We start from the raw sequence: 14030 nt of genomic DNA, 5'->3' as shown, positions 1-14030 counted from the left end.
TTTACCTTGAAAAGTACAATAGTACCAGCTACATCACCATTGCTTTTTTTTTTTTTTAATCAAAAAAGGAAACAATTTAAAGAAGGAAACCCAGAAATTGTCTGAAAAAACATTGGGGCAAATGAACTCCTGAAAAAGTTCTGCATCTTGGTGATCACATTTATTGGAAGGGTTGGAGAAAATTAAACTGCCATTTAGCCTAAGAATTTGTGAGTTATCTGCAAATCAACTTATTTCAGGAGTGGAAGAATTCTCGGTTATTTCTTAATATCAAATTGTACACTAGTTTCTCTTTTGAATATCGTCTACATTTAAAGAGGCAATCATACAAAATCTCTTTTTCCACACAGGATAAATTCTTTGTTTCAGCCAACTCTCAATGGCGGGGCAACTAGGACAACACCATCTCCCCGGAAAAAGAGCATTGGAATATTCCATTTTGTTGATTTATATATTTCTTCCTATGTTTCTTCATCAATTTCTATAGTTGTCACAGTTTCTTCCACATCTCCCAATATCATATTTAAATGTAACCTGCCTCGAAGCTCTGTGTTGTTTCTCATTTTCACTCATCCAGGCTGAGCCTGATGAGATCCAGGGACTCTTCTACAGTGTTCGTAGTTTGTTGCTGGTTCACATCGTCCAAAATCTTTCACATCACCTCTGCTTTTATGCTTGTTTCTGGACATCCTGGGCTTGAAATAAAGATACTGTACTACTCTATACAGTACTGTACAGTAAGTATGCAAAAGCACAAGCACTTGTAGAGGATACACACATGTTAAAATGTACGCCAGACACATGAACTAACTCGTGATTGGACATGCGAACGCATGTTCGCATTTTGAAAGCTCACAACTTGAAGGTTTGTATGTAGGGGACTTACTGTATAGGAAAATGTAACCTCTTTCAACATCAGAGAGTTCACACTACACAATGGCATAGATGTGCAGGAAATGTGCAGTTTCGGTGTTCAGTATAAGGGCACTAGAGGAAACTATCTGAGGAGCCATCTGTCTGAATTGACTGTCATACATCTGAGCATGCACAGTGGGGAGAATCCCCAGTTATGTGGGAAGGCCACCGGCCGGCAGGCCCACACAGTGTGCATCAGTCACCAACCCAGTGTGCTCAGGGAAGCTGACTCTGTCCCCCCCTGTGTTGGCCCAATTAGGAGTCGCCTGAGCGCTAGGGGATATTTCCCTCCTCTTTGATTACCTTGGGCATGGACCTGACCCAATGTTGTTCCATAGAACATCATTTGAGTTTTCTGGCAGCGTTCCAACAAAGACTACAATTTTCAGGGACATGTTGGTGTCACGTGATACTTGTGTCTTTCCAGCTTGAACGTCATGGACTCTAGAACTGTCGGCCACACATTGCCTTGGCTTGAATAATAACTAAAGCCTTTTAAGTCCTCATTAATTTGGGGAGTTCTATTCCTGTGTAGGGTAGTTTATAAACTAGTACAAATTTGTGCTCTACAGGCATGAAGGGGAGAAGAAGTTTTTGTCGGTCTCACACGCTGTGCCCGAGGAGGGACAGCATGATGGCAGAAAACAACTTGACAATTTTGACCAAATTTGCATTGCTGTGTAGAGCCTCCTAGGAAAGACTGCAGGGCTTTCTCTTCCTCATTTGAGGCCTGTATCCTATGTTTTTTATGAATCTTGGATGACTCTAAGGAGGGGGACGTGTGAGAATCTTAAGAGTGCTTCTGAGAGCCACATGATTTTTTTCTCTTACTCAAGGTAGATAATCACAGGGTATCCCAGCACTGTTGAGGGGATATTTTCCCCAGGTCTACAAAGACCCACATTCCCTGATGGCCACAAGTCACTGGGCTAGTCTCACTGGTTATAAGACTGTTGGTTCCAAGGGAAACCGTAATAGGTACGGAAACTCTAGTAGGTAGTGGAGGAGACTGCAGCCAGCTAGATGAAATGTTCCTCTTCTAAAAGTGTAGCCAGAAATGTTTCTGTGACTCTGCAGGATCTGTGTGTACACAAATCTCGGGACCTCTAGGCATGCTTATCTTGTGTAGCTGAGGACATTGTCAGAGAAATTAATCAGGTTTTGTGGATTGCTGTAGCCTCTCAGTGATGTTCGCCTCAAGGCCCTTACTGTGCAGGGAGGAAAAAAGAGAAAAGGGGATTCATATTCTGAGGATGTGGCTCTCTTGACCCATGCAGCACTCCTCTTGACTTGGGTGGTGACGTTCATTGTTCCCTATATTTGCTGCTACTGAGACAAGACTGACCTTCCAGAGGGCATGAGGAGAGAGATGCTAGAGTCAATACAGGGTTGCCCAACCTATTTTCCATAAAGAGTGGGACATAGTTTTTTTTCTTCTTTTTTATCTTGAGCTAATTTTTAAAGCTTTATAAAGATATAATTTACATGTACTCAACAGCTTATATTTAAAATGTACAGTTTGATAAGTTTTGACATAGGTATGAACCTCTGAAAACATCATCCTAGTCCTGATAATGACCATATCTGTCATTAACTTTATGTCTTTTTATAATCTCTTCTTACCTTTCCCGCTTCTCCAGGTAACCATTGGTTTACTTCCCCTTGCAATAGATAACCTTTGCATCTTTTTGTATTTATATGCTTGGAATAATAAGCTGTTTATTTTTTTCTGATTTCCTTCATGTTTTGTAATTACTTTGAGATATGGGTAGCTCATCTCTCTCTTTTTTTTTTTTCTGAGCAATATTCTTATCCTTGGATATACCACTGTTGATTTACTTATCCATCTCTTTATGGGTCTTTAGGTTATTTCTAGGTTGTGACTATTGGAAATAAACCTGTTACAAACATTTGTGTCAGTTTATATGGATGCATGTTTCTTTGATCTTGTGTCAGTAACTTGAAGTGGAGTGTCTGAGTCACAGGGTAGATCTAAAATGACTGTACTTTTTTTTTCATATTAACCAGCAGTATGTTAGAGAGTTCCATTTCTTTCACATCCCTGCCAGTGCTTGATATGGTTAATCTTTTATGTCAGCCCTTTTCGTAAGTGTATAGTGCTATCTCAGTGTGGTTTTAATTTCATTTTTCTAATGATTCATGATTTTGAGCATTTTGCAGGTCTTTGTTTGCCACCTGTATGTATGTATGTGTGTATATATATTTACAAATATATATGTATGTATATATTTGTGTGTGTGTGTGTGTGTGTGCTGTTCTTGTTATTTGTTTTTTATTTTTAATATGCATTATGGCTGTTTCCCGTTTCATTTACAAATAAGACATCAAAACAACAAAGACATATGTGGAATTTTACTCATTCTTAAATGAAGTGAGCAACATTTGCCATACAGAATAATAGTTTTTTTTGTTTTTGTTTTTGCGGCTCAGTCATGGGTACGTTTTTTTTTTTAATTAATTATTTATTTATTTATTTTTGGCTGTGTTGGGTCTTCGTTTCTGTGCCAGGGCTTTCTCTAGTTGCGGTGAGCGGGGGCCACTCTTCATCGCGGTGCGCGGACCTCTCACTGTTGCGGCCTCTCTTGTTGCGGAGCACAGGCTCCAGACGCGCAGGCTCAGTAATTGTGGCTCACGGGCCCAGTTGCTCTGCGGCATGTGGGATCTTCCCAGACCAGGGCTCGAACCCGTGTCTCCTGTATTGGCAGGCAGATTCTCAACCACTGCGCCACCAGGGAAGCCCCAGAATAATAGTTTTTAATACAGGTAGGATATACCTGTATTAAGGTAGGATTTTTCCTCAAATTTTCTATGTCGTGCAAAATGTCATGACCACAAATCCCACACATGTTTAAGATCAGTATGTATTATTAACATAATCTCCATCACTTAAGTCTGGGCATTCAGTAATACACTAAATGTAGTCCTGCTTTGTAGTGTTTCCCAATTTCTGAAGCGTAAATTCTCCCACCACTCATTTGGAATGTGATCAGAGAAGGAACTGAAAAATTCTACTCGAGGTCCCCCGGGTTTTTTTATGGAAAACTAAACTTAGCATGTGCAGGAGGAGACTTTACAAGGCCAGGCAGACAACAGCTGCAGGGGCTGCGGGCTGGTTGGAGGCTCAGACGCCTCAGAGACAAAATTCTGACTGGCCAATGGGGAGGTATGTCCCTGAACACCCTGGGGAGTCAGTGGAAACCCTAGTTGGCCTCACCTTGTTAGTGACAAGGTATCAGAGCAGTCACACTATCCTGAGTTGCCTCCTATGACCCCACTGGTTACCTTGCAAGGGATTCTCACCCTCTGAACTCTCCAAAGTTCTTTTCATCTCTACCTTTCTGTAATTGTTGACTGTTTATTTCCAACTGTGTTTACCTTCTATGGGTCTCACCACCTACTTGGATACGATTTCAGACACCTGCACCCCAGGACCGCATTCGAGATGCAGGGCCACTGCCTACCTTCATGGTTGAGGCAGTGTATCATAAGTACTGGGGCTGGGAGTGTGCAGGGCAGGGGTCTGGGGCACACTTTCTCTGCTCTACACCTTAAGAAGGACCTGGTTACATCTTTTCCTCCAAGATGCACATGTGTCAATTCAGCGGGGACACCTGTGATCTGAGGTTGCATCTCTAAAAGGGAGGAGGAGTACAGGTGTGGTGGTGATGGAGGACCACAGCAGGGAGAGCCAGACCCACAATGCTGGGTGGGAAGGCTGGGACAGTGCAGGGACCGAAGGAGACACTTAGCATTTGTCTGCCCCATGTGGAGACTCAGGAAGGACCCACTGGGCTGAATCCCTGCTTCTCCCTCTAGAAGCTAATCGCCTAAGGCTGTGTTCTGCCCAGAGTTCTGGTAGATCTGCCCCTGGAGTTCCCTGAGGGATGCAGCACAGTTCATGGGGATCCACAGTCTCCCCACCTTGCCCAGGAGCACCCCACTGTCCACCGCTCATGCATCTGGTAGGGACACTCAGCCATCCATGTCCACAGCTTGGGCGCACCCTGGTGACAGCACGCAAAAGTTAGGATTCTGACTCTGAGGTGGAAAAGCAGGACTCAGTCTTGGAGTCAAAAAAAATCTCATATTTGGGGACTTCCCTGATGGTGCAGTGGTTAAGAATCCACCTGCCAACGCAGGGGACACGGGTTTGAGCCCTAGTCCGGGAAAATATCACAGCCACGGAGCAATTAAGCCCGTTGAGAAACTAAGCCCTACTGAGCCTGCGCTCTAGAGCCTGCAAGCCACAACTACTGAGCCTGCGTGCCACAACTACTGAAGCCTGCACGCCTAGAGCCCATGCTCCGTGAGAAGCCACCGCAATGAGAAGCCCGTGAACCACAACGAAGAGTAGCCCCCGCTCGCTGCAACTAGAGAAAGCCCGTATGCAGCAATGAAGACTCAACGCAGCCGTAAATAAATAAATAAATAAATTTATTCAAAAATCTCATATTTGGTCTCTGAAGCCAACTAGGGACTCACACTCACACTTGATTGGATTATCCAAGATATATTGTTAGGGGAGAAATTAATGTCAGACAAGGAACCACAGAACCAGGAAGTTCAGAGAACACTAAGGAGGATAAATGCCAAAATTCTACATGTGATATCGTTTTCAAATTATAGAAAATCAGAGATAAATCCTGAAAGAAGTCAGGGCAGGGGGAGGAGGGAGATCCCTTACCTATAGCAGAACAAAGATAAGAATTAGATTCATCTTCTTAGAAAACTGTGCAGGCAAGAAGAGATTGAAGTGAAATAATTGAAGTATTGAAAAAGAAAAAAAACATCAAGCTAGAGTTTTGTTCCTGGTAAAATTATCCTTTGATAGTGCAGGGTAAACAAAGCCTTTCTCAAACAAAAATAGGGAATTTGTTGCCAGTAAATCTGCAACCTTAGTCCATTCTGGTTGTTATAATGAAATACCACAAACTGGGTGGTTTATTAAATAAATAAATAAATAAACATTTATTTCTCACACTTTTGGAGGCTTGGGAAGTCCAAGATCAAGGTGACAGGACTTGTGCTGAGGTCCTGCTTCCTGGTTCATAGCTGGCACCTCCTTGCTGTATGCTCACATGGTAGCAGGAGCTAGGGATCTCTCTGTAGCCTCTTTTATAAAGGCACCATTCATGTGGATGGAAACGCCTCTTAAAGTCCCTAACTCCTTATTTATTTATTTATTTGGCTGCGTCGGGTCTTAGTTGCGGCACGTGGAATCTTTGTTGAGATATGCAGGATCTTTCCTTGCGGCGCAGAGGCTCTTTGTTGCAGTGGGCTTCTCTCTATTTGTGGCACAGCGTGCTCCAGAGCTCATGGGCTCTGTAGTTTGTGGCACGCGGGCTCTCTTGTTGAGGCACCCGAGCTCAATAGTTGTGACGCGTGGGCTTAGTTGCCTCGCGGCATGTGGGATCTTAGTTCCCCGACCAGGGATGGAACCCGCGTCCGCTGCATTGGAAGGCAGATTCTTTACCACTGGACCACCAGGGAAGTCCCTCAAAGTCTCTAACTGCTAATACTATCATCTTTGGTGGTTAGAATTTCAACATAGGAAGTTTAGGGGACATAAATATTTAGACCATATCACTTGCCTTGTAGGAAATGTTAAAAGAACTTTAGAGACAAGGAGAATTATAGAGGTCAGAAAATTAGACCTACATAAAAGAAGAACATCAAAGAAGTAATAAGGTAAAATAAAAGTTTACTTTTTTTTTAAGCAGAAGGAATTTTTAAATTATTTATTTATTTATTTATTTTTGCCTGCATTGGGTCTTCATTGCTGCACGCGGGCTTTCTCTAGTTGTGGTGAGCGGGGGCTACTTTTTGTTGCGGTGCACAGGCATCTCACTGTGGTGGCTTTTCTCGTTGCGGAGCACGGGCTCCAGGGTGTGCGGGCTTCAGTAGTTGTGGCCTGCAGGATCAGTAGTTGTGGTGCATGGGCTTAGTTGCTCCGTGGCAAGTGGGATCTTTCCATACCACGGATCTAACCCGTGTCCCCTGCATTGGCACACGGATTCCTAACCACTGCGCCACCAGGGAAACCCCAAATGTTACTTTTCTTAATTGATACCCATCTTAATTGATGCACATCCCGTGTGTGTGTGTGTGTGTGTGTGTGTGTGTGTATTTATATGTGAAATGAATGACATCAATGATACGAAGTATTGGAAGAATTCAGAATATTTTATTATTGTAAGGTACTCACTATCTGTGAAGTGATACAGTGTTACTTGTAAGTGGACTTGGATTAGTTGTCAATGTTGATTGGAAACTAGAGCAAGCACTAAAAAAGTTGAAAAAGAAGTGTAACTGATACGGTAAGAAACAAGAGAAAATATAATCTTATAAAAAGCTCAGTTTAAACCACAAAAAGCAGGAAGAGAGTGGAGTACAAAATTTGGAACAAAGAACGAGGGTAACAAATAGAAGTTTATAACAAGGGACTTCCCTGGTGGCACAGTGGTTAAGAATCCGCCTGCTAATACAGGGGACATGGGTTTGATTCCTGGTCTAGTAAGATCCCACATGCTGTGGAGCAACTAAGCCCGTGCACAGCAACGAAGACCCAACGCAGCTAAAAATAAATAAATAAATAAGAATTAAAAAAAAGAAATAACAAATATGGTAAATATTAATCCAGCTGCATCAATAATCACTTTGATGGGAATGGTCTAAATGCACTAATTAAAAGATTTTCAGGGTGGATCAAAAAGCAAGACCAAACTATATGTTGTCTACAGAAACTGCAATAATATATCTGTACTGTTTTCAGGTTCTACATTTGTAGTAATTTGTTGCAGGGATAATAAGAAATGAATAGAGGGATAGGCATGCGAAGAAATGAAATAACTGAGAAAGACAAAGTTAGAGCAAGTTGGGGAGTGCTCACTTTGTGAAGGTTGTGTGTGTGTGAGGTGGTGGCATCAGTGTGGTTAAACTAAACTGTTTTATCTGTTGTGGCTTCATTGTTTAACAGTATTCATTAGCTGTCATTGGGCAAATGTATAATTTTATATTGATGTTCATCATAAAATTATTCAGGTGTGACTGAGTTAGACTACTGGGGGCAAATGTTAGTTCGTGATCCATTTAGCTAATTGGAAAGTATTCAAGTCTTTGTGGTTTACCGAAACACACCCTTAACCTGATTATAAAGATTCTGTAAATGGAGGCATGGGAAGGACACAGCCTCATTACAGCTTATTGCATGAACTTATTCCCAGTAAATATTTACAGAGTGTATGAAATTGTATAAATATGAAGTCATATTCCAAGAATAATATGAGAGTTGGGAGTTAAATAAGCTTTTACATCTCATCATTTTGGCATGCAAATGACTATAATGTTGTACATTCTCAAGGAGTAGAAATCAATCTGAGGGTTTATTGAGATAAAATATAAAGCAGCTGCATAAAATGTCTGACTCTGTCAGGTAAACTAAAAGATCAAATTGAGTGGTTGTCAGAGCTGGGGAGGGTAGTGGAATGTGACTACCCTCAGAATGTCCGTCTTCTTTCTTCCCAGTCATGGTTCTGTACGGACTGTTTTGCTCATAGCCAATCATAATACAACTAAACGCACACACACACTTCCAATGGATAGCTTCACGCTACATGCATTTGAATGACAAGTATATAATATATACAGCTATGCACTGAATCATTTTATATCTGAATGACTCTATAGTAAAATGGCCATTTAGAACAGTAGATCTGAGAGAGAGCATCTCAAATGATTTTTTTTTGCCACGTTGCGCGCCTTGCGGAATCTTAATATCCCGACCAGGGATCAAACCCGCGTCCCCTGCAGTGTTAGCGCTGAGTCCTAACCACTGGAGAACCAGGGAATTCCCTTAAATGACATTTTAATCCTTTGGCAGCTGAGATTCACGAAGTCTAAAATTGTCTTTTTGCTGCAGTTAACGAGCAAAGCCCTGCCTTTCTTGAGGCGGGATGACCAGCTCACACCATCCTTCCTGGATCCGCGTGGGACAGGTTCTAGTTGGTCAAGAATGAGAATACCCTTCGCTGCGGCCTCTAGGGCTCTAGTAACTATATTACCCAGAAGAAATTGCGGCAGGTTGAGCCAGTGATAGTTCAGGATAATAGCGTTTCCAGGAAAATTCCTCGGCTCGGGGCGGGACTTCCGGCCTCTTCCTAGTGACAACCATTTTAATCGTCCGGGTCTGTTTTGGCTCTGGGGCGCTGGGTCGGGACCAGGGTGACGGGGTGAGAAAACGCGACAGGAGGCGCTGTCCCCGCGGCACAGAGGCGGGTCTGAAGTTCGGGGACGCCGCCCGGGGTGCCCCGCGCCGGCCCGGGAGAGGGTCCGACGTGCCCGCCTCCCGCCTGTCCCCGCCCCTCTCCGTCCACAGAGTCCGATGGCGGCGCCGGCGCTGAGGGACCCGCCTCAGGTAAACGCTCGTCCTCCGGGCCCTCACTGCCCTCAGCCCATCAGACACTAAAGCCCCGAGTGCGGGGCGCCTTGCTCACGTGCCTGCAGGCCAGGCCGCGGTGTCCAGGACGGTGAGGCGGTCGTGGGTGGGGCTCTGTTTCCGACAGACTGGGTGATGGCGCGTGGGAGAGGGTGCCAGGTGGAGGGACCGGCAGGTGCAAAGGCTGGGAGGTCGGACTGAGGCGGGAGGATTCGGGAAACCTAGGATGAGCCTTCCGCTTGCAGGGAACAGAGCGTGTGGTAGAGTGACGCCTGGTTCGGCAGAGAGGTTGTTCCTTTTTCTGAGGGACCTGGAGGCCACGGAGGGTAGTGGATAGAAGAGGGACATATTATGTGTTAGGGTTTTAAAAGTTATCACGGACTTACCTGGTGGTCCAGTGGTTAAGACTGTGCGCTTCCAATGCAGGGGCGTTGGTTTGATTCCTGGTCGGGGCACGAAGATCCCACATGCTGTGGGGCAAGGCCAAAAAAAAAGGAAAAATAAATAAATAAAATGAAAAAAAATGTTATCAAGAGGCTGCCCAGAGGGGGAACAGACTGGAATGTGGTTGATGAAGACACTGAGGCAAAGAGAAGTAGAGCCTTTGTCCAAGGTCAGAGATCTGGTAAGAGTCAGCTCTAAGATTGAAACACAGGCGTTAGTAAGTTAACCCCAGGTCCAGGTTCCAGGGCCAGGTGTGGATACAGGGGAGTCCTGCTCACATGGAGCCCAGCCATGGTTGCTTTCCTCTTCCCACAGGTTCCGAAGGTTAAAAAAGCACTTAGGGGGACGGTGGGAGGGAGACACAAGAGGGAGGAGATACGGGGATATATGTATATGTATAGGTGATTCACTTTGTTATAAAGCAGAAACTAACACCATTGTAAAGCAGTTATACTCCAATAAAGATGTTTTTTAAAAAAAGCACTTAAGGATCCTACACAAGGCAGGAGAGGGTGTCCCAGTCCCTCACTGGTATTGACACCACCCGTAGGTTATCTGGGTATTGTGTCTTGAGACTCTTCCCTAGATACAGTCTCAGCTCTTGGATATGGGGACCCAGAGGATATCCCCAAGCCCTGGGTCCTGAGTGCAGGACAAGGGTAACATACAGGAGTTCCCATTCCTGACAACCAGTATAAAATGGTATGGAAGGTTATCCCAGGAACAGATACCAGCATGTGCAAGTACTTGGAGGTGTGACTGAGCTGGAAACAGGGTACAGCAGGTCTTCATTCTTTTAGTTAAGAACAGAGAGCAGGGGCTTCCCTGGTGGCGCAGTGGTTAAGGATCCGCCTGCCAGTGCAGGGGACGTGGGTTCGAGCCCTGGTCCGGGAAGATCCCACATGCCCAACTAAGCCCATGTGACAAAACTACTGAGCCTGCACTCTACAGCCTGCGTGCCACAACTACTGAAGCCTGCGCGCCTAGAGCCCGTGCTCTGCAACAAGGGAAGCCACTGCAATGAGAAGCCCAGGCACCACAACGGAGAGTAGCCTCCACTCGCTGCAACGAGAGAAAGCCCAAGCCCAGCAACAAAGACCCAACGCAGCCATAAATAAATAAATAAATAAATTTAATTTAAAAAAAAAGAACAAAGAGCAGGGGATCAGTAATCAGGCCTGTAATCTGGCTAAGAACTTCGACATCATTTATGGAGGTAATGAGAGGTTTGGATAAGAGGAAGTCAGTGGTATTAACCAGGTTTTAATAGGCTCCATCTGGCTGGAGAGAAAAGACTGGAGTTAAGGAGGGCGGCAGGGAGCCCAGGAAGAGGTTACTGCTGTAATCCAGACCAGTGGTGAAGCTCCAGAGTTTTGGCCATGAAGGTGGGAGACAAGTTTGGATTCTAGGTACATTTATTTATTTATTTATTTATTTTTGGCTGTTTTGGGTCTTCATTGTTGCACGCGGGCTTTCTCTAGTTGTGGCAAGCGGGGGCTACTCTTCTTTGAGGTGCATGGGCTTCTCATTGCAGTGGCTTCTCTTGTTGCGGAAAACGGACTCTAGGCGCTCGGGCTTCAGTAGTTGCAGAGCGCGGGCTCAGTAGTTTTGGTGCACGGGGTCAATAGACGTGGCTCGCGGGCTTTAGAGCGCAGATTCAGTATTTGTGGCACATGGGCTTAGTTGCTCTTCCCGGACCTGGGATCAAATCCATGTCCCCTGCATTGGCAGGCAGATTCTTAACCACTGCGCCACCAGGGAAGCCCCTCTAGGTACATTTTTAAAGAAGAGCCAAGTAGATTTTTAGATGTTGTTAGGTAAGGTAGTGGTTAGAGATGACTCCAAGAGTTTTAGTCCTAGCAGCTGAAGGGATGGATCCTTCATCAAATCGGATGTGGCAGTTGTCAGTAGGTTTATTTTTCTTGGGAATATCAGAAGTTTTGTTTTGGTCCTGATAAGGGTCTGAGATGTTTCAGAGAACAGTGAGTGGAGGCATCAAATGGGCAGCTGGACGCACATTTCTGAAATTTGGAGAGGGGATCAGGATGGAGACTTTCAAAAGTGGTGGCTATTGTAAGGACCAGAGTGAGGGTGTGGATGACATTTCGAAAGTGGAATGCAGGTTAGAGTGGTAATGCTATCAGCGGGTCAGAAGGACTAGGGTGCATGCCGAGGAGTGGTTCTCTTGCTTAGCACCTGGTTGAGGTTCCTGATTATAACAAACACAGGTGAGAGAGAGAATGGCTCTGGATGGTCTGGGAGAGAAGATGATCTGGCAGGTGGTCAAGGCTTCCATGGGATGAATGGGTGCAAAATACGTGGTTTGGGAGGCAGAGAAATAATTGAGACAATTTGACACTGAGGCCAGGGCTCCTGCTAATTCACTACTGTCCAGATTCTCCAGAATTGTGTAGTAAGCCTTTTTGGGGTCTAGAGTGTTTTAGTCTTGCTGGTGGATAAGATCCAGAGTAAATGGTGTCATTTGTGAAAGTCGTTATGCCTGGCAGGGAGATTGTAAGGGCTGGGGTTGTGAGGAAGTTTGAGTAGAGAGAGGAGGGTTGTGACTGTTGAGGGGACAGGCAATCAGACAGTGCATCACAGAAGTAGAAGAATGTCATGGGTGTCTGTAATTCACATGTGGTTCTGAGTGGCTAATATTGAAGCAAGGATCAGAAGCAGGTGGAGAGCCCTTCAAAGCACCATGAGGGGCTTTCCCTGGTATTGGGATTCATCAGAGGTCTGGGATTGTACTGAATAGTTTTTGAGTGTCAAGCAGTCTCTGGAAGGAAACTATGGGCCAGGTATATGGTTAAGTCCAGGGAGATACCTGTATTGTAGAGCAGGAAGGTAGGCAGAACTGTGGGAGTGTCAACCTGGAGAATGATAATGTTAGAGAGTGAGAGTCTACAGAATAATGTGCACATACATAGGTAATGTGAGTTTATGGCCCCACAGCCCTGGTATTGGGGACTTAATGGTGAAGCATGAGCCCAGGTTTGACTGTGTCTTGTACGCACAGTCTGGGAGACCTCAGGGGAATTGATTGGCAGGAGAGATGGGGCTCTGCTTGCCAGGCCCAGAGCTTACGTGGCATCTGTATGTCCCCCTGTCTGTTATTGCTGAGGGCTGAACACAGTGATTAATGGGAACTGAGGAGAGAGTGAGCATCAGTAGCACCAGGTCCTGGTATCTCCTTTGAGGTGGGAAGCTTGGGAGGAGGATGATAGTGGGGTAGATTGTGTGGTGATGGACTGTGGGTTCTCAGAGTGTTCATTGTTTCATCTGTCCCCATGTTGACAGGACAGTATGACCTTTGAGGGACATTGCCCTGTACCTCTCGTGGGAGGAATGGAGGCTCCTTGATGAGGTTCAGGGCACTTGTACCACGATGTGATGCTGGAAAACTTTGCACTCATATCCCCACTGGGTAAGACTCTCACAGCCTTCCCAGTGACCTGGAGTGAGCTCTGTATTCTGGCTCAACCCCTTTTCTGCGGGGGTGCTCTGTCCTTGTGACATGTGGACCTCAGGCACTGCTTGTTTCCCCAGCTTTCTGGGTAGTTGCTGTGGTAGGTATGCCTGGGTTGTTCGCACTCCATTCTTCTCTCCCCTGCAACCCCAATATTTGCTGTACCGGATCCTCACTGGGAAGAATTTGAGGTCTGTAGTCCTGCAGTGCGTTTAATGATCTGTACCATCTTGTAACTGAAGGTTTGTGCATTTCGAGCAACAACTTCCCATTTCTCCCATCCCACAGCCCCTGGCCTTCTACTCTCTGTTTCTATGAATTCAACGTTTTTTGTTTGTTTTAAACTCTACATATAAGTGATATCATACATTATTTGGCGTAATGTCCGTCTGGTTCATCCATGTTGTCCCATATGGCAGGACTTCCTTTGTTTTTAAGGCTAAATAACATTCAAGGTGTGCATGTGTATGTGTGAGTATATCACACCTTGTTTATCCATTCCTACGTGGATGGACACTTAGGTTGTTTCCACGTCTTGTGTATTATTCATAATGCTGCTGTGAACATGAGAGTGCAGGTTATCTTTTCCCCATTGGATTTCATTTCTTGGCTATATTCCAAGCAGTGATATTGCTGGATTGTATGATAGTTCTGTTGTGAATTTTTGAGGAACTTCCATACTATTTATTCCTAACACCTGTACCAGATTATCTTGCCAACAAGTGTACAAGGGTTCCCTTATTTCTG

General features: G+C 44.9%; 1 pseudogene; it reads right to left on the bottom strand.

Annotated features, from left to right (window-relative positions):
- Positions 1 to 57: 57 nt before the first annotated feature.
- On the bottom strand, positions 58 to 835 carry LOC118885344 (annotated as a pseudogene).
- Positions 836 to 14030: the final 13195 nt, after the last annotated feature.

The sequence above is a fragment of the Balaenoptera musculus genome, chromosome 19, assembly GCF_009873245.2.
Source record: "Balaenoptera musculus isolate JJ_BM4_2016_0621 chromosome 19, mBalMus1.pri.v3, whole genome shotgun sequence".
Lineage (NCBI taxonomy): Eukaryota > Metazoa > Chordata > Mammalia > Artiodactyla > Balaenopteridae > Balaenoptera > Balaenoptera musculus.
This window is presented reverse-complemented; position numbering and strand designations above follow the sequence as displayed.